At 42.9% G+C, this 21847-nt stretch overlaps 1 protein-coding gene across 1 annotated transcript in view; it reads left to right on the top strand.

Moving 5' to 3' along the window:
- LOC126199637 (alpha-2C adrenergic receptor-like) overlaps positions 1 to 21847 on the top strand; it is a 751975-nt gene that overhangs the window by 492729 nt on the left and 237399 nt on the right. Inside the window, exon 3 of the mRNA XM_049936562.1 lies at positions 19655 to 19703. The gene's annotated coding sequence lies outside the window, so the exon portion shown is untranslated. The remainder of the gene's footprint in view (positions 1 to 19654; positions 19704 to 21847) is intronic.

The following is a 21847-nucleotide window of genomic DNA, read 5'->3' as shown; positions in this document are numbered from 1 at the left end:
AATCGAACCTGGGACCCCGCGATCCAAGGGCAGCAAGGCTAGCCATTAGATCACGAGCTGCCGATGAATTGAGGCCATGATTAGAGCTAGAGGCGATGTTACACAGTATTAGCGTGCCGTCTCCTAGAGGCGACTAGTATTTCGTTCTTTGGTGCAAAAAGAAGTCCCGGTCGTTAAAAGTGAAAAAGGGGAGTGCTACCGAAAATGTAAACGTTTCTCTAAAAACCCTTTGCAGTCACAGTTGGTAGGGTAGAGATCTTAAATTTTGCACCTACAAAGAAAAACAGCTATATTTTAATCGGAAAATATAGTAAAATATCCTGGATTAGTATTTTACCTCAAATACTGTATTCTAAATTTTAGATTGCCTTTTTATAAAAATCCATAATTGAATTCCTAATCATGAAATCAATTTGAAAATTTTATTGTGCTGTCCTAAAACTGTTATACACTCCTGGAAATTGAAATAAGAACACCGTGAATTCATTGTCCCAGGAAGGGGAAACTTTATTGACACATTCCTGGGGTCAGATACATCACATGATCACACTGACAGAACCACAGGCACATAGACACAGGCAACAGAGCATGCACAATGTCGGCACTAGTACAGTGTATATCCACCTTTCGCAGCAATGCAGGCTGCTATTCTCCCATGGAGACGATCGTAGAGATGCTGGATGTAGTCCTGTGGAACGGCTTGCCATGCCATTTCCACCTGGCGCCTCAGTTGGACCAGCGTTCGTGCTGGACGTGCAGACCGCGTGAGACGACGCTTCATCCAGTCCCAAACATGCTCAATGGGGGACAGATCCGGAGATCTTGCTGGCCAGGGTAGTTGACTTACACCTTCTAGAGCACGTTGGGTGGCACGGGATACATGCGGACGTGCATTGTCCTGTTGGAACAGCAAGTTCCCTTGCCGGTCTAGGAATGGTAGAACGATGGGTTCGATGACGGTTTGGATGTACCTTGCACTATTCAGTGTCCCCTCGACGATCACCAGTGGTGTACGGCCAGTGTAGGAGATCGCTCCCCACACCATGATGCCGGGTGTTGGCCCTGTGTGCCTCGGTCGTATGCAGTCCTGATTGTGGCGCTCACCTGCACGGCGCCAAACACGCATACGACCATCATTGGCACCAAGGCAGAAGCGACTCTCATCGCTGAAGACGACACGTCTCCATTCGTCCCTCCATTCACGCCTGTCGCGACACCACTGGAGGCGGGCTGCACGATGTTGGGGCGTGAGCGGAAGACGGCCTTAGGGTGTGCGGGACCGTAGCCCAGCTTCATGGAGACGGTTGCGAATGGTCCTCGCCGATACCCCAGGAGCAACAGTGTCCCTAATTTGCTGGGAAGTGGCGGTGCGGTCCCCTACGGCACTGCGTAGGATCCTACGGTCTTGGCGTGCATCCGTGCGTCGCTGCGGTCCGGTCCCAGGTCGACGGGCACGTGCACCTTCCGCCGACCACTGGCGACAACATCGATGTACTGTGGAGACCTCACGCCCCACGTGTTGAGCAATTCGGCGGTACGTCCACCCGGCCTCCCGCATGCCCACTATACGCCCTCGCTCAAAGTCCGTCAACTGCACATACGGTTCACGTCCACGCTGTCGCGGCATGCTACCAGTGTTAAAGACTGCTATGGAGCTCCGTATGCCACGGCAAACTGGCTGACACTGACGGCGGCGGTGCACAAATGCTGCGCAGCTAGCGCCATTCGACGGCCAACACCGCGGTTCCTGGTGTGTCCGCTGTGCCGTGCGTGTGATCATTGCTTGTACAGCCCTCTCGCAGTGTCCGGAGCAAGTATGGTGGGTCTGACACACCGGTGTCAATGTGTTCTTTTTTCCATTTCCAGGAGTGTAATATCCTTGAAATACTTTAATGAATCTCTGTTTAAAATTTTATTATTTACAATGTTTTGAATTATGCACAATCAAAATCAAGTTATTTTTCTAAGCTGCCAGCCTTTAAATCAGGATTTAATTAAAGGATATTATATTCTTTAGTTCCAATGAGACAGCGATATGCTTTAAACAGCTCCTGAAAATTTCATTGCTTTAGTTAATAAATTTTGTGAGAAAAGGTTTCTAATAAAGAAAAAATATAAAACAGAAAAAGTGGTGTAAAGGTTTAGTTCATATACAATATTTCAACATATAATAGACTTATCTATATTTTAAAATCTTCTATATTGATTCGCCTGATCCCCGAGGTTTCTCTGCTCTCTCCTTGTAATCTGTATGGCCGGTATTTGCACGTCACACAGTGCTCTGTCAGCTTTGTTGATCCTGCTCTGATTGATGGTGCAAAACGCTTCTTCAGTAAACATTAGCTCTACACAGCATTTCATATTTTCCATCATTTCCCTCATTGAAATATAAAACTTCATTTTACAGATCTATTTTTAGTTCATTAAGTCCACAGAATTTTCTCTTTGAGCATCTGATCCAACTCAAATTATTTAGGCGTTTATTTGCATTCTGTGTATACCCGTGAACACACTTTCTCAGTATATGAGGATTCGCAAGAAAAGTGAATGTGAGCTTAATTTTATTCATAACAGGTTCCTGTAATGAATGCTTATGTGAATAGGTTCCAGTTCTTATGTTATGCTTACACAAATCATCTTCTGAGCATAAATTATACGCCGGCGTTTAGTCGGTGCATAGTTTGTGTAAATAAATTACACACCAAACACGCCTTATTGCCTCTAAACTGTTTCCATTGAACCTACATTTCTTATACACAGTTTTCCACATCCCATTGTGAAGACCTACATCTGTTCACTTCCACGTAACGGTTCAAATGCCTCTGAGTACTATGGGTCTTAACTTCTGAGGTCATCAGTCCTCTAGAACTTAGAAATACTTAAACCTAACTAACCTAAGGACAGCACACACATCCATGCCTGAGGCAGGAGTGGAACCTGAGACCGTAGCAGTCGCGCGGTTCCAGACTGAAGCGCCTAGAAGCCTCGGCCACTCTGGCCAGCTCCACGTAAAGGTTTTGCATTTTTGTTCACCATATATACGTATAAATACGTGTTCGTATTATCGAAACGTAAGCAAACAACACGCATGGAAGTTGTCAGCCAAAGATATAGATTTCAGCGAAAGATGTAGTTGTGAATCAAAGATATCGGAAGGAAAAAGAATTTACACTAATAAAAAACTGCTTGAAACAAGGAGTTTCCCAAATGTCTGAAAAGGTGGACTTGGCTACAAATGCAGATAAAAAAATTTTAGTATTTTAAAGGTATTTCTATTACTACTCCCAGACAATTTTTACGTAACATAAAATAAACTCTATATTAACAGAATGTTACGTCGGTTCTTCGTAGAACAACATTATAATAAATGAAAAGCACCAGTTTGCTTTTGTTCTACAATATTACTTTTATTGTTAACCGGTTGTCGGCTTACAAGGCCATCTTCAGACATATACTGAGTATTATGACCAAAGAAGTTAAATGTTAACAAACAACATTGGAAGAGTAGTAACACATCTAGACTGAAGTAGAAACATACAGTAAGTAACATCTTTGCAATGAAAAAGTAAAAATTGAACAGAACATAAATAACAATGGAGTAGACAGGAAAACCTTTAGCACAAAATAGGAATAGCATACCTACATAACAGTTTCTATTAATAGACATAACTAATAAAATAAAATAAAATTAGTAGAAGCCAAGACTGCATCAGGAGGTATGAAACATGGAGAGTGATACACAACCAGTTAAAAGAAGAGTTATCAATGTAAATACAGAATACATAAGGAACTTAAGCAATATCAATACGATAAACAGAAATAAATAAATGCAGGAAAATGGAAGTGTTTGAGAGAACCTACAATTTGAGAGTGTGGTGGTACTGCATTTTAACATTAACATTATAATCAAAGCAGTAGATGTGTAACAGTTTTCATTAAATAAATGAGCAAAGTAAAATATGAACAGTATTTGATGAGACAACTACAAGGGGTGTTAAACATGGACAGTAATACAAGTACCAGTTAAAAGAAAGCCTTAACTATTGAAACTACAGTCTATGTGGAATACAAAGACAACTCCAACAAAACAAAACCACTTAATGAATACAGGAAAATGGGAATATGTAGGAAGAGAGACTGTGGGAGGTAATGAACAAAGATGATTATATGAAGCTTAGGAGAGGGGAGGTGTTGAGCTATGTCTGGTCATTTAGGATGAGATCTGGACTGTGAGCAAGATGTTTGTTAATTTCCAGGGCTTCCAGCAGGTTGAGTTTATGGCCTTTGTTTGCTAAGTGAAGTACATGGGACACTGGCTGGTAGTTGTGACCCTCACTCAGTACATGCTCAGCAAATGGAGAGTCTGAATTCTGCAACCTCCAGCTGCGTTCATGTTCAGCCAGCCAGCCTAGTTGATATGTCTCTGCCTGACTGACCAATGTAAAATTTGTCACAATCAGAGCAGGTGATTCTGTATACCCCACTGTTGGCTAATAACTGGATCTTGTCTTTGCTATTAAAAACACACTGGGCTGTAGTGTTCCTGACACAGTGGGAAAGCCTATACTTGCAGGATTTCAGTGCTTTGGCTAAAATCTCTAGTTGAAGAAAATATAGTTTAGAGAAATGGACTTTTAGAACCCAAATCCGTGACATCCCCCCCCCCCCCCTTCAATAAAAAAATGAGTAGTAGACATTGTAAGTTTCTTAGTTGGTCAGCTCTCGTAAGCGGAGCCGGTGTGGTATTTCCCACGGCGTTCCCATGCATTCCGCCAGGCGCGCCGACAGGCCCTTGGTGTAGCGCCGCGGCGGTAATCAGGAAGTGACGACCCTCCGGTCAATTGTCTACGCTGGCCATCTCACCCACTGCTGCTGCTGCTATTGTCGCCCGACATCTAGAGGCCCGTGACACAAGCACAAGTACAGTCTGTACTTTTAGCGAACACAAAGAGGCCTCCTGTAAATGATCTATGGATGAATAAACATCTATCAAACTAATTAAAGCGATACATCTAAACTCAGGAATATTGACTCTCCCTCGTAGATCTCTGAGTAATTAACCTCCCCGCTTCTATAGGGCGTTTGAATAAGTAAAACGAAAGGGGCAGGCAGAAGTTAATGTAACAAGCAAATAATCCTAATAAATGTAAGTCCTGAACCAAAGTGATACGACGTTTGCAAGTGTGTAATCAGGCCACAGTTACAACACTGCTAATTTATATGTTTTATGTACCAGTTCCCAGACTGAACAGCAAACTCTGTGCACGTGTAGCATTTGAAGCGGTTGCCTTGGCTCCATTCGCATTTTCAAATGAAATGGCTGACATCCACTTCATGTGTAGGCATGCTGATGCAATGCAAGGTAGGCAGCAAGATATTATCACGAAGCGTATCCTCAGAGAAGACAGCCAGATAGCGTAGTGGTCACTAAGTTCCACCACCGTTTAAAACCCTACACGCAGCATGCAGGCAGACCACGAACGGTGTCGACATTTCGAATGGAAGAGCGTGTATTACAAGCCGAGCAGTGCCGTGCACTTGTCCTACAAGTTCCAGTCACGTTAATGGGATCAACTCTCAAAAGCCTGAATAGCCACTTATTGCAGCGCGGACCGTTGCGAGACGTGGAGGAAGACAGTGAGGTTGTGGAAGGTCCTGCCACGGTTGTGGAGCTTTGGCGACTCCAGTGCAGTGGCCAGCAACGCTTAGGTTTCTCAACTGAGAATCCATGGCGCGATTTCGTGTCCACGAATGTACGGCAAGTTCTGGTGCTCTTGGAATCACGCAACTATTCTGCAAGCTGTCCTGTGGATGGCCATGCTGGTAGATGCAATCGTGCAGAGGAAAAAAAAAAAATACTACATATAGAGCTGCACATTGTCGCCAAGGATAGATGTATATTTGTGCTGATACACTGAACCTTCCAGAACAAGACCTCACCCATGGACTGCCACGAAAAGATTCCCTCCTCCAGCTTGGACCGGCCACAATTGTTGCAGTGTGTTTGCTTTCAGACGTTTCACGCCGTTCACACCAACTGCCATCTGTCCGATGAGCATAAAACGTGATTCATCCGAAAAGGTCACTTTCCGCCACTCAGTGGACGAGGTGCTGTCCTGGCGTGCAGATTCCAGTCGTCGCCGATGGACAGCAGTCAGCATGGGTGCACGAACTAGGCGCCTGCTGCGGAAGTCCATACGCAGCAACGTTCGCTGGACGGACATGGAGAATATACTGTTGGTAGCCCCCTGGGCGGTCAGTTGCTCAGCACTTGCATGTCTATTCTACCGTACACATCTCCGCAGCAGTCGTTCACCCCTGTCATCTATGGCCCGTGGTGCACTACAGTTCCCTCGGCGCCGGTTTTGGATAGCACCATTTTGTCATGTACGGTATACTTTAACCACGGCGGCACGCGAACGATTTACATACTTAGCCGTTCCGAAAATGCTTCCATCCTTGGCTCGAAATACAAAGATCATGCCCTTTTGGACGTCAGATAAATTAATCCGTTTCCGCATTACGACCGTTACCGTGTTCCCTCCACTCCCCCCGACACGCTTTATGTGCCCTCCACTGCTTCTGCTACCACCTGCTGTCTGTGAGTGGTTATTGCGTTGGCGTCGAACGCAGGTGGTGGTCACGTTAATGTGGCCGGACAGTGTAGAAGTACCGCTGTAGCAGAACGCGTTTCGTCCTCCACCATATGGTGGATACTACATGAGGAACGCGTGGTTGGATGGTTGGCTGATTTCAGGGAGGGGACCAAACAGCGAGGTCATCGGTCCCATCGGATTAGGGAAGGATGGGGAAGGAAGTCGGGCGTGGCTATTCAAAGGAACCATCACAAAATTTGCCTGAAAGTCTAAATCAGGATGACCGGACGCGGGGCTGAACCATCGTCCTCCCGAAAACGTGTCCAATGTGCTAACCACTGCGCCACCTCGCTCGGTCGGGAACACTTGTGCCTATGTTATGTACAGAGTGAGCAAGCCCCCTGTCGCGTGCGAATTTCCAGTTCGCGTTGCTTCTTGTCGGTGGGTTCTTACAAAATGTGCACAAGACTCACAGTTCCTTGTGCACGTGTAATTTATAAACGAAGTATGCTTTACCCGAATGTACACGTTTGGACTGATGAAAGCCGACATGCTACAACTGATACGGCACATCACCGTAAATTTCCGTTTAAAGTTCGGGCAGCTTTTGATGATGATCTGTTAGAGCCCAATTTTCTACCTTCCATTTCCTGCAACACAAGCTAATCGACTATTTTGATGATGTTCCTTTTGGTGAAAGAATGAATATGTGTTAAATGCCTGATGGAAGGATGTGTATGTGGTATATGCATGATTGTACTCCGGCATACTTTCATGTGGATGTTTGGGTATACGTATGACAGATAATCGACATTGGATGTATGGATCGTTGATCGCCAATGGCATGCCGTCACAGATCTCGCTATTTGGACCGTTGGATGCTTCTGTGTTGGAATATTTAAATATTTGGTGTATTCCAGTACTGTCGATAGCGTCGACAAACTCCAGGAACGCAACGCAGATGGTTGTGAACGCATGTTTGAACGTGCACAGACTTTGATGGGTAAACGTACTGAAGTCGGCCTTCAGTGAACGGTAGCCATTTGGAGCACTTGTTGTAGTGTGTTTCCCCTTTAAGTGCCTATCTCCTATTTGGATCTTCAAGGATCTGTTATGAGGTGTTCACGTACTCAGTGGTAATATGTCGAACAGGGGAAACCATTGCTTTCCGGACCTATGTTAATTAGGATGATTATCTTGTTTTATTGTCCTCCAGTTACTCCTTTCGTTTGTAACGTATATGATAAATACTTGTCATACTTTAAACGCGTTTTCCTCAAAACCATGTTTTTCGGCATGGTTTTCGTCGCCCACGCTACAGTTTTCACCCGATTTTAATGACTTTTGGTCTCCCTTGAAGCAAATGAAATTCTCTTCAGTTTATCGTAGCCAATTTTTTTAATGTTCATATTTAGTATATTTTTCGGCCAAAAAAGAGGGATCCAAAAATGGCCACTTTTCCCAGTATATGTAATTTCTCCTTTTTTTTCTTGTTTGAAAATCCATACGATGAACTAAAATTACATCTGCAAGGAACAGTGATAACAACAAACGGAGTTACAGCGACAACAGTCGACCTACCTCCTTTCAGAGCTGCCTCAGGAAAACCGCAATTACTCAGTGAAGACATTAATATCTTTCAATAAGAATATCAATTAAAACTTCAATGTATGCTTTATTCATTTCAGGAAAGCCCTTTTGTCTACTACATTCCAGTACAGAGGAAAAATCCTGAATTCGAGCAATATTTTCGTCCTGCCACGTTTTCCTGGGTTCCTTATCCTCTTTGTGTTACCAGTTTGTATTGCCAAACTGTTTTACCTACCCTACATTCCAGCGTGCGCAAGAAATTTTGTAACCAGCTTTTCTTGTATTTCCTTATTTTATCGATGATGCTATCAACTCCCAGCTCTTCTCGTATGCCCTCACTGCTTTTGTGATCAATCAGTGAACCCACGCTACGAATCACAGAGATTTAACTCAAATGACTGTACAGGGTGAATCACCTAAAATTTGCCCCGCAAATATCGCGGAAATGGAAAGTGCTATCGATGTGCGGGTTCCACAGAATGGATTGGTAGTCTGCGGCTCGTATTGTTAGGCAATCAACAGATTGTCATAATTCTAATAAGCGTATTTTTGGGCAAATACACACTTTTTAATTGAACCATGACTGTTGACATTAACAAGCAAAAAGTAAGGTAAATCAGAACGTCAGAGGTGTATGTTGCAAGATTCTACAGGGAGTTGTTTACGTAGTATCGTATTTTGAAAAGTTCCAACACCGACAGTTGTACAATATCTGTGTGAGCGTACGCTATAGAGCAACACAAGTGCATACACTAGTTATTTGGATTCTGACCAGTAACGGAACAACTGACCGTCACAGTTTGTGTTTAGAATGACAACCGGCAGTGGCGATACTCGCTTCCAGTCTGGTGTGGAACGACTGTTGCACACCTGCTAGCATTTTAGCGGAGATGGCCGAGCAAGATGCCGTAATACGTCGTTGCTATCATAGGCTGTAGCTGGTTTTTCCTTACAGACAACGTCTTTCAGCTTTCTCCACAGAAAAAAGTCTACAGGCGTCAAACCCGGGCAAAGGTTCCGCCAAGGCACAGGTTCTCTGTCTTCAGTCCTATGATTTGGAAACAATTCGTTAAGACATGCTGTAGTTCTTCATGGGGACTGGGCAACCATCTTGTTGCCACCACAGGTTCCTCCTAGTCTGCGAGTGGACGTCTCCTAGCATCCGTGGAAGATGATATGTTAGGAGGCTCCGATACTTGTGCGCGTTCGGTATTCCGTCTATGAAACACGGGCCTATGGGCTGATGGTTCACCATCCCACACCAGACGTTTACACTCCTTGGACGCCGACGGTCCGCCTGACAAAGCCAATGGGGATTGCAACAGACCAATAGTGTATGTTTAGGCGGTTTACCTGGCCATGATTAGTGTATGTGGCTTATCGCTAAACAAGATACATGATACATTTGGAGTATCCTGTATTAATGCCCAACTACAGAATCTAACACTATTTTCACAATCGTTTCCGTGCAACTCTTGATGGAGAGAGACGTGATAGGGATGGAGAGTGTGTAGGACACTTGCCTAACTCACGCCGTTTCCTCGTGCGATTGCACGTGAGCTAACGAGCGTATTAACTGCAACAGCAGCAAGAACATTAATTTCCCCCTCTTCTGTCGTCACTTGTTTCCTTCTGTTACGTTGTATAGGTGTTACTCTACCATTTTCACGTAACCGGTTGTAGATGTTGATAAATAATTTAACGACGTCTGTTGTGATATCCTGCCGCATTCTTTGCACAAGAACGATTGCATTATTCCCACATTCTCCACACAACATGGGCACATGAGCATTGGTAAATGCTGCTTAAAGTGTCAGGCACTAACTGACTAGCAAGTCACAATGCATTCAAGGAACACACAACACACAACTTACAACTGTAAGCAAACAAAACACATCGTACTTAGTGACTACGCAGGTTGGACTGCACAGATGTGTTTCAAATTACAACATCCCGTAAACGATTCACACTAGAATCCTGCAACAAACACCATTGACTTTCTAATTTACCCTGCTTTTAGTTTTTTAATGTCAGTAGGTATTTTCCGAATTAAAAAGTTACGTGTTTGCGCAATAAATGCATTTTCTAAGTCCACTACCGGCCATTAAAATTGCTACACCACGAAGATGAAGTGCTACAGACGCGAAATTTAACCGACAGTAAGAAGATGCTTTTGAGAGCACACAAGGTTGGCGCCGGTGCCGACACCTACAACGTGCTGACATGAGGAAAGTTTCCTACCGATTTCTCATACACAAACAGCAGTTGACCGGCGTTGCATGAGCAGCTGTACCTGTACACGCCATCCAACCTCTACAATCTGTTGACTAGCTAACAATAAGACTTTTGATTGGCAATCGATTTCAGCTCCTGACTATCAATTCTGTGAAAACCGCACGTCAGTAGCACTCTACTCTCCATTTCCGCAATTTGGCGGTGCAATTTTTAGATGGTTCACCCTGTTTATAGCAGATGGTACAGTTCACAGTGTGACAATGCCAGAATAAAGCTGGCAATTCCGCCTGTGATCTCCTTAATTTTTTTTTAACTTGCTGTCTGATTAAAAATCTCGCCGCCCCTTGAGTTGATCTCAGACGTAAGTGATATGTGGTCACAGCTTAAACGTCGAGGATCGAGGTTAATGCATTACAGTCAGTGACACCTAGGTGTGACTTTCTGCTGGTAACCAGGACAAGTGGATGGAACAAGGAACCGGTGGATGCAGGAGACAAAGACGCTTGTAGTGTACATACATAGGCGTAATATAAGGCTTCCTCTCCCCACTGTTACCTAGCTAGGGGTGAGCTACATAGCGCATCACTGGGAAGAGGACTGCCTGGAAAGGCGGAAGAACAAACTGTGGGTGGTCAAGTCAACTATCCGACTGTGGCGTAGTTCTTTCCAGTCACTGAAGAGAGAGTAAGTCCTTTTAACTCGCCTCTGTATAGACCATTTTCTCTGATGCATTCTCGTAATTTCTTCTTCATAAATAAGACACAGTAACTTTCATTACGCCATATTTTAACTGAATATATCACGGCAAGAGGACAAAAATTAGTTTAAAAGCTGACCACTACATTTTAGGTGGCCGTGCGACGTACATGGCACAGGTTTTGAGATGATGTGTTGGTCATGCCCTCCTCCCTAAATTATGATGTAGGAGAAATTATATAACAATTCAATATAGAAAACGTTAGTCAGCGGTCTAGGTTCAACATTCTGCACTTCCAAAATTGCGATTCAGTTTTCGTAAGGCTCAATCTACATGTTTTGATCAACGAATACAGTACACTAACGCCGCGCGGAGTGGCCGCGCTGTTAGAGGCACCATGTCACGGTTTTCGCAGCCCCTCCCGCCCTCCCTTGGGCATGGGTGTGTGCGTTGTTCTTACTATAAGTTAGTTTAAATAAGTTTAAGTAGTGTGTCAGTCTAGGGACCTCAGCAGTTTGGTCACTTAGGAATTAACACACATTTGAACAGTGCCCTAAGAGTGGAATGGTTTCGGAGTGATTTCACGACGAAGATGACAGTATACAATGCACAGTAATCTCATAAACAACAACTTTCACCTTGTCCTTGAACCGAAACTTTACATTTGCTTTCCCCGATTATGCAGGTGAAACAATGGTTACATTTTACGTTTTGAGGTCCACAGCTCATATTTATTTGCATTTGCAGTTAGCTGTAAATCTCCGTACCAGGTTAAAGTAATGGCAACATTTAACTTTATATAACGGAACGTAGGCCTTCGCGACCGATATTGATAACGTTACTGTGTCGTCATTGAAAAATTTTCCGATACGACGTTCCAGTCTTCTTGCTGAGGCCTTCTTCCGCAAACTAACTACTCATTCGGGTGCACTGTGGAACTTGCAGTATCCTATGATTTTTCGTCATTTATGTTGTCCATTACCTCTTGAGTCCCGTTTCCGTGACTGGTGGAAGCGTTCGCCAAATGGCGCCTTGTCTGTATTTACTTTTGCATACGCATACAACGTCCTCTGTAGAATTGAGAGCAGGTAGTCATGACACTGGTGTTTTAAAGACATCATCACCATTAGAACTGTTCGGGCGTTTAGCAATCTCAGCCGTCTTTTTTACTTTTGGTTTACATTCAAATGGTGGTTTTGTAAGGTGGAAGAAATTATTACCACGTAATGTGTAATGTAATGTACTACTGCAGACTCACCATCCATTTCGGGACATAAAACTTTTTTATTCTCGTTCCTGTCAGGAATCACCGTTTGTAACTTGTTTCCTCACTCAGTACTCATCCTGTGTTTGCGTAACCATTGAACTGCTTCTTGTAAAACACGGCTGTGATAGACAGATCGAGGCGTCGCTTGTATCAGACAGTAGCTTTAGCTGATGTCACGGAATAACATCGCGAACCACCCTTAAGATTCCCAAACGGTAATTAGAAACGCGTCACAATGAGTCGGACAATTTTTTTATTAAATACTTTTTACACTCATACAGCAGAACTACTCTACTTTCCTGTGAGTGTTATTTTTAAACGATGTTCGTTTCCTTTGGCCGGGTATTTGAACTGCATAAAACCAGGACTTTATTTGCTAGCCGTCTGCAACTTAACGGCACCGTTGGTGACATAAAATTGCCAGGGCATAGAAAATGTTCCAACGTGTGTGAATTCCTAAGGGACCAAATTGCTGAGGTCATCGGTCCCTAGACTTACACACTACTTAAACTAACTTATGCTCAGAACAACACACACACCCAAGCCCGAGGGAGGACTCGAACCTCCGGCGGGAGAGGCCGCACAATCCGTGACATGGCGCCTCAAACCGCGCGGCTATGGCATAAAATCAGGGGGTATTATTTTAAAGGAACCTTAACTTAAGGCTATCGCAAAGTACTCACTCTTTCTCATTTAAAGAGAAACTATAAAACAACTTTTTTGCGGAATCTCGTGGTGTAATGAGACTTCCGCTACATGTACTCACCATTCTATGTTGCACCAGCTGGTATAAGAAAGTGAGGCATCAGGGTTCAGAGTGATTCGAAGTTCAGTGATAATTACACAGATTGTTTCTTGTGACATTCTGTATTGTAAAAATATCTTTATGGCATAAATAATTTTGAAAGAGCTTTGGTAAACCGTTCAATAGGCTGCACGTTTTCTTCAAGAAATAATCAAATAATAAAGGATAAAAATTTTCATTTCATTACGATCACATTCTCGTTAAAAGAAAGAAAAATTATTCCTCTCACTCTTCACATCATGACAGTTGCTTTGTAACTTTAAAGGGGACTGACCGCTCTGTCTTTTGTCGAAAAATGGTTACTCACTTGAAACAAAATGAAAAAAGGGATTAATTATAGCCATGTTTAAATAACAATACTGATTCAGACCATTAGAATTATAAGTAATCACATTTTACTCTCCACACCACAAAAAATTATAGTTGCCTCACAATTGCTTGACGCGCACCAAAACGCTAATCAGCGTAATTATTTCCATAAGAAAAACATAAATAAAACATGAATTGTATCCTTCACGAGATAAAGCAAATAAGTAAAGACTGAGCTCAGCCATATATAAACAGTTGCATTTTACGAGATACACATAACCTATTAGGATCATTTAGGAGACAACGAGGAAAGAATAGGTAGTTAATAACATCTTATTCCAAATTACAGTTCTCAGCATTAATGAAAACAGTAGAGCTTATCTGTAACCTGTAAGACAAACGTTAACAGGTATGAAATGTGTATCTTTTTTTTTTTAATCCGGTGACATAATTTAAGATCCATGTTGTGTAGCAGTTCCATTTGGTGGTAAACATGCTAGACATAGTTCGACTGCTCTCATCCAAATGTCACCAACTGCGAAGTATCTCTTTCCACAAAATGGAAAGAAAAAATAATGTTTGTAACATGTTATTAATTTAAAAATTCTACACTGTAAATTGATAGTAATATTATTACGTAGTACAATGAAGAATGTATTCTACAGCATACGAGGAAAAAAGGCGATGATACTAATGCAATGAACTCACATACGCTGTCCTCATTGGAAATGAAGAGAATCGACACATTGTTATTGAATCACTAGACCACATGTCTTCGCAATGTGTCTCTCTCGCCGACTGATTCATAACAATGAGCAGAGAGGTAGGACAGGTTCTGCGTGGTTTCTGTTTGTTCTAAGTCGTGTCTCCCTACCACTTTCGTGCAACGACGCTCTGAGCGTGTTTTTTAGGGAATTGACTAGTTTGAACCTGGGACCTGTTGTTGGTAAGGAGACGCCAGACCACACATGACGTGTAGAGTTCAGAAGAGTTCAGTGAGACTAGCGATGATATAATCAAATACTTAATGATTTCAGCGTCAGCTCCACTGCACTCCCTGTAAAAGAATCTTAATACTAACTAAATTTAGTGGAAGGGGTTCAAGGCTTTACTATTTTTAGTTAGCTGGTAAAATAACGTCGAAAAAGCAGTTAAGTTTACCATTGGAATTTTTATTCTACTCACAGAACATTGTTTATAAATTGCGCTATTGATGAAAGGAAATATTTTAATACAGGATGATAAAAACCAACTATGTTCAACAAAAATGTGAACAAATAGTCCGTGAATGGGTTTCAAGTTCTATAATGGATTGAAGGATAACCTATGCCATATCACATATATATAATCTAGGTTTAAATTAAGTTTCATGAAAGAGAAAACTATCAAAATGGTCTACAGTGACCCTCAATTATCTTTAATTACTTATTTAACTTGTCATAAATTATAGTGGCTGATGTGGCTTCTCAATAATTATATAACAGAAAAATCATCGCGTTTCAGATTTTAACTTCTAATAGCAAATGTGAATACCACAAAGTTTAATTGATGATCGACACTAGTATTACGTAAAAAGGGGGTGTAACAGATCAGACCTCTGCAGTTCTGAGTGAAGCCTTATGCACTCTTATGCGGCATCGCGTGCGTTCATTACCTTGTTGTTGGTTAGGCAGCGTCAGGGGGCGGTGGGCGGCGCAGTTCCACACACCTCGCCGTCTCGGAAGCAACTCCTTCTAACTTCTCCTTACTACAATTTACCAAAGTTAGTTTAAGAAAAGCTATCTGGCTGTGTTTTCAACTGACCAATCAGGGTCTCAATGTTAACCTTAAGCTCCGCCTACAAAACTTCTGTCTATCCAATGAGAAACGTTATACTTTTCGTGGTGGGGCAATGTTTTTAATGTTTGCTACGTAACAGAGACGCGTATAGTCTCACGCTAAAACTTGCAGCTGGTGGGGCCCTTTTAGTGTTATCGTAAGATCAATACTGTTCTTCTGGAGGGCTCTATCTTTTAACATGGGCTGGGGTGGTCTTGGCGGTCGGCTGACGATGTGGGTGTCCGTCCCTTATCGTAGGGCCTCCTAGCCTACACGACTCTGCTCTCGGCTTCTGTTCTCGTTTCTCCCCTCGGAACTGCGTCTGTTTCACGGTGGGAAGGTATGACATGTATTTAGGCGTTCTTCTGTTAGTCTGTGGTATTCCATTTGCTCACTCGTTGATCGTATTACTTTGGTTAATTTAATGTCAGGATCTATTCGGAACTATGTGACATACTGTCGGATTTGCTATCATGTCAGGGTTTTCATGGAAGGTGTTGGATTTGCCTGACACCTTACATAGTGTTTGTAACATGTTATTAATTTAAAAATTCTACACTGTAAATTGATAGTAATATTATTACGTAGTACAATGAAGAATTTATTCTACAGCATACGAGGAAAAAAGGCGATGATACTAATGCAATGAACTCACACACGCTGTCCTCATTGGAAATGAAGAGAATCGACACATTGTTATTGAATCACTAGACCACATGTCCTCGCAATGTGTGTCTCTCGCCGACGGATTCATAACAATGAGCAGAGAGGTTGGACAGGTTACAGACAAGTAAGTAACGTAGGAACCCAGGTTACAGACAAGTAAGTAACGTAGGAACTACCGACACAATGAAATATTTACCATCCGAATTCAGGCTATCGCTGTGAAAAGCAGCATTGGACTCGAGCACTGAGTTCGCCCTCCACTTTCCCAAGCTTTATCTGTTCCTTTTGCCATGAATGTGTCTTCCTCCATGGTAAGTCCCGCATTACCTCAGTGGCTGTTCGTCGCTTTCCGCGGCAGAGAAAGCTCGCCTTGCGAACGACAGGGCCGCACTGAAAGGGTTTTGTGAGAAAGTGAAAGGGAGCGAGGACCTGAGGCGAGGCAGAATGCTTGTCTGCTGGTTCTAGCGACGTGTTCCGCTCGCTTCCTTGCGCCGTATGAAATCGCGATTGTTTCACAGCAGAATGCCGCCTGTACGATTTGTATGCGCATTTTATAGACCTCTGGAGTGTCTTCGTAATGCGCTCGACAAAGAGGGGGAGTGAGAATGAGTTTCTAACACAATACTGGTATTGGCATCCCGACTGTTTGACGCAAGCGGCACTCTTTCGTCGTCGAACCCTTTTAGCAATAGAAAAGAGAGTGGAACTGCGGTTCCACGGAGTCTTTTGTTAGCACAGGAACCTTACCTGATCTATTATTTTATTCGCTGTTTACTTCAGGCTCCTCAATAACGTAAATTATGAACTGACCTTCAGAGGTGGTGGTCCAGACTGCTGTACACAGGTACCTCTAATACCCAGTAGCACGTCCTCTTGCGTTGATGAATGCCTGTATTCATCGTGGCGTACTATGCACAAGTTCATCAAACCACTGTTGGTCAAGATTGTCCACTCCTCAACGGCGATTCGGCGTAGATCCCTCAGAGTGGCTGGTGGGTCACGTCGTCCATAAACAGCCCTTTACAATCTATCCCAGGCATGTTCGATAAGGTTCATGTCTGGAAAACATGCTGGCCACTCTAGTCGAGCTATGTCGTTAACCTGAAGGAAGTCATTCACAAGATGTGCACGACGGGGGCGCGAATTGTCCTCCATGAAGACGAATGCCCTCGCCAGTATGCTGCCAATATGGTTGCACTATCGGTCGGAGGATGGCATTCACATATCGTACAGTCTTTACGGTGCCTTCCATGACCGCCAGCGTCGTACGTCGGCCATACATAATGCCAAAGCAAAACAGCAGGGAACCTGCACCTTGCTGCACTCGCTGGATAGTGTGTCTAAGGTGTTAAGCCTGACTGGGTGGCCTCCAAATACGTCTGCGACGCTTGTCTCGTGAAGGCACATGCGACACTCATCGGTGAAGAGAACGTGATACCAATCCTGAGCGGTTCATTAGGCTTGTTGTTGGCCCATCTGTACCGCGCTGCATGGTGTCGTGGTTGCAAAGACGGACCTCGCCATGGACGCGGGAGTGAAGTTGCGCGTCATGCAGCCTACTGCGCACAGTTTGAGTCGTAACACGACGTTCTGTGGCTGCCGAAAATCATTATTCAACATGGTGGCGTTGCTGTCAGGGTTCCTCCGAGTCATAATCTGTAGGTAGCGGTCATCCACTGCAGTAGCAACCCATGGACGGTCTGAGCGAGCCATGTCATCGACAGTTCCTGTCTCTGTATCTCCTCCATGTTTGGACAACGTCACTTGGGTTCAGTCCGAGTCGCCTGGACAATTCCGTTGTTGAGAGCCCTCCCCGGCATAAAGTAACAATGCGGACGCGATCGAACCGCGGTGTTGACCGTCTAGGCATGGTTGAGCAACAGACAACACGAGCCGTGTACCTCCTTCCTGATGGAATGACTGGAACTGATCGGCTGTCGGACCCCCTCTGTTTAATAGGCGCTGCTGATACATGCTTGTTTACATCTTTGGGCGGGTTTAGTGACTTCTCTGAACAGTCTAAGGGACAGTGTCTGTGAAACGATATCCATAGTCAACGTCTTTCTTCAGGAGTTCTGGGAACCAGGGTGATGCACAACTTTTTTTTATGTGTGTATTACAATACTTCCGTTTACGAAGTCCACAATTTGGAATTCCGTTTCACGGTTTAAAGAAGTGTGTTTTTGAATTTGATTTCTATAGAACTGCGAACGAATAAAAAAAAAAAGCTTGTATTATTACTCATTAGTCGATATTGCCCCTTTAGAAAATCTATGTTTTTTCGTCCCTATTAAATTAAAAATATCAATGAAATCACTAATAGTGAGTAACTAATGAAAAGAGTGAAAAAATTCTGTTATTATTATTATTATTATTATTTTCCAGCTCCGACTTTAAGTTTACAGTATAGCTGAAAATGTCCGGGAGTTTTGATTACGATCTCGTGGATCAGAACGTTTCTGAAAACAATTTAACTGTAATAGCAATATGTTTTACAAATGCTTGTATTCCAATATGTGGCTTATGGCCTTGCCACAGTGGTAACACCGGTTTCCGTCAGATCACTGAATTTCAGCGCTGTCGGGCTTGGCTAGCACTTGGATGAGTCACCGTCCGGGTCTGCCGAGTGCTGTTGACAAGTGGGGTGCACTCAATCCCTGTGAGCCCAATTGAGGAGCTGCAGGACTGAGAAGTAGCGGCACCGGTCACGAAAACTGACAGGCCGGAAGGGCAGTGTGCTGACCACATGCTCCTCCGTATACGCATCCTGTTATGCCTAAAGGCTGAAAATGACACGGCGGCCCGTCGGTATCGTTGGGCCTTAAAGTCCTGTTCTGACGGTGTTTGTTTTTTTGTTTATGTTTAAATATGTAATCTGTTGCTGTATTTTTGGTCGTAATTACAAGAAACATTCCGACAACGTTTTAAGGAGCGCTCCAAGAGTTATTTTAGCAGGAAGATACTTGCTTCTCCTCGCTCAAATTTAATTACCTCTCATTTTTTTCCCATTGTCAAAATAGTAGCAAGTAAGGAAGGAGGGAAAAAATCATGCAGTAATCTTTGTTGACTTTCGAGTGCCATCCTGTCAGATGCGTCAGTCGGGACGAGACAAGCTTCTTCGTATGTGGCAAATGTTTTATTCTTATTGCTCCAGTATAACCCACACGGATAGTTGCTCGCGTTAGAACGCTGCTTCCGAGAGTTGGTGAGGAGGGGTTGGTGGGAGGGGGGGGGGGGAGTGTGGCAGTTGGGAAGGCCTGGTGACAGGGAGGGCACCCAGCCACCCCTCTACCTCTTTCTTTGGTCGATCCAGACTAATATGCTAACCCTATGAAGATATGGGATAAAGGCCAAGTAAAAGAGGAAGACATTGCACAAGTATAAACCTCCTAACCCAAATAATGAAAGAACAAGTTCTTAATTTCTGCTTTTAACTGAAACTAATTTAAATATTTCAAGTCCCACTCGCTTGACACTTCTATCTTATTCAGGTTTCTATTCTCGTCATCCTCTCCGTTATCTCTTTTGTTTTGTGTTTACGCAGTGCTGTACATCAACAAGCAGGAAACGTTCCTCTAAATAATTTCATCCATAATAGGTGTTAGAATTAATGAACCATAACTGCAGGAAAATATGTAGCAATTTATAGAATTTGCTTACTTTTGTTTCAGGGGAATGTGTCTCTACGTGCTGGCTACACAAGATGAGCTAAGCCGGGAGGTGAGTACCCCAACTGTTAAGTTCAAACTTCTCAGCATTTTATTTTCGATATAGAAACAATTCTAAACAGAGGTTGTCTTGTTTGATGAAATGAGGCACCAGTGGAAGTTCCTGATTGTTGTTATTTCGTAACTTACGGTTGAAGAGATGACCAACTCATCGGCAAGCTTTTGCTCTATAAGAAAAACAGGTCGTTAACATTTCATCAGGCGTTAAATTTGTGTTTTGTCTTATGTGAAAACTGAGAGTTCAGCATAGTTGCAATGTTTTGTTGATATGGCATACTAAAACCCAGATGTTCATTAAAATCATTCACAGTACGAATCTTTTTCTATGTTATTGTTGCTGTTATTAATAACTACGCTGCAGATATTATTTTATGTCTGTGCTATTGTAAGACAGTTTTCCACGAAATACATTTATGTGTTTAATTTTCTATATATAATGATTGCCACAAAATATTGTGTTCATCTGGAGGTTGCAAAGGACACAGCTAGAAAGAAATCTTTACATATTTGTATAATTTCTTTCGTTGCTACTCAGTGGCATGTTGAATTCTCACAGCAAACATCAATAACTGAAACATAACTCAAACCATCTTGAATACCTGCAACTGGTCTCATAGCTTCCCATGCACTCACTTAAAAATTTGTTGGAGATAAGAAAAATATAATTTTGCTCCATCATCAGACAAATACCTTTTGCCACTGCTGTGACATCGTCAATAATGTATTCGCGATCGATTCTGAAATTAATGTTAATAGCACTAAAAAAATAAATCATGGAAAACCCACAAACGATGCTACAGCTGAGGTTATACATATTTGATTGAAGACAAAAAGAAACTATGTTTTTATAAGACGAATTTATTTAAAAGAAAAAGAGAACAAATATGAAGAAAGTACATATTTAAAAAACGGTCTCTGCTTCACTTGCCTCTCGCTGCTAGTATAACAGTATTTGGAGATAAAGTCCAAAGTATGAACGTAAATTGATACACTTCATAACCTTTTTAATATCCATCACAAACTATATAACTTTCTTCGCAAATTCGTATGCGGCAAATGCTGCATAACCTTTTTAATATCCATCACAAACTATATAACTTTCTTCGCAAATTCGTATGCGGCAAATGCTGCAGCTAGGAAATTTTCGTGCTTTAATAATTCATGTCCCCGTCCGCCTCCATCTAGTCAAATTTCGTATTGCTTATTGAAGTTAACGATGGAAAGGTTCCTAGATTACAACTACGTTGGCTGTATGCCGCGCCTGCAAATGTTCTGCCTCTAAAACGCTCGGAAAATCTTGCCTCATCTTAAGTTTTCCTCGAATTTAACAAAATAAACGAATAACGTACGACGTTATAGGAGCCTAATTACACTAGAAGGATCATTCTGTATGTATCAGAGACAGAAACTTTGAGGAGGAAGAGGTTTAGGCAGCCAGTTATGACAGAAGAGAACGCAGGATTTTGAGGGGTGGGGGTTGTTTGGGGGGAAGAAACCAAACATCAAGGTCATCGGTCTCATCAGATTAGGGAAGGAAGTCGGCCGTGTCCTTTCGAGGAAACCATCCCGGCATTTGCCTGGACCGATTTAGGAAAATCACGGAAAACCTAAATCAGGATGGCCGGACGCGGGATTGAACCGTCCTCCTTCCGAATGTGTGTCCAGTGTCAGGATTTTGAGGCAACTATGTAGGCAACAGATGTGTTGACGGGCTACCCAAGAGCTGTGCAAGAGCCATTGAAATCATCAGTTAGAAACAGAAGGCCGCTATTCTACGGGCATGTGTACAGAATAAACACTTACTGGGTGATGAAAAGGATCTGGAAACTTGTAACCTTGAAGGAAATAAAATTGAGATGTTTTCAAGAATACGCATAAGGTCTACAAAGTATGAACTCCAGGAAAAACGTTAGGAAACTGAGATAAACTCAGGGAGATGGTACACAATTACCAGAGATTTAGAATCGCATAAGAATGTAGGAGATGTAGAGGGCGTCTATGGGCTGAAAAGACAGCCTTGATCGAAAGCTCAAGAGATAGTGGTAGGGTGTCAAGACTCGCAGGAGAACGTGACCTAAGCTTGATTTTTTTTATACTGGTATGTGAATCTTATGGACGAAACCAACTTCCGCATGA

Source organism: Schistocerca nitens, chromosome 8 (genome assembly GCF_023898315.1).
Source record: "Schistocerca nitens isolate TAMUIC-IGC-003100 chromosome 8, iqSchNite1.1, whole genome shotgun sequence".
In the NCBI taxonomy this organism is placed as follows: Eukaryota; Metazoa; Arthropoda; class Insecta; order Orthoptera; family Acrididae; genus Schistocerca; species Schistocerca nitens.
Note: the sequence above shows the minus strand (reverse complement) of the source record. Positions and strands in the feature narration are given on the sequence as shown.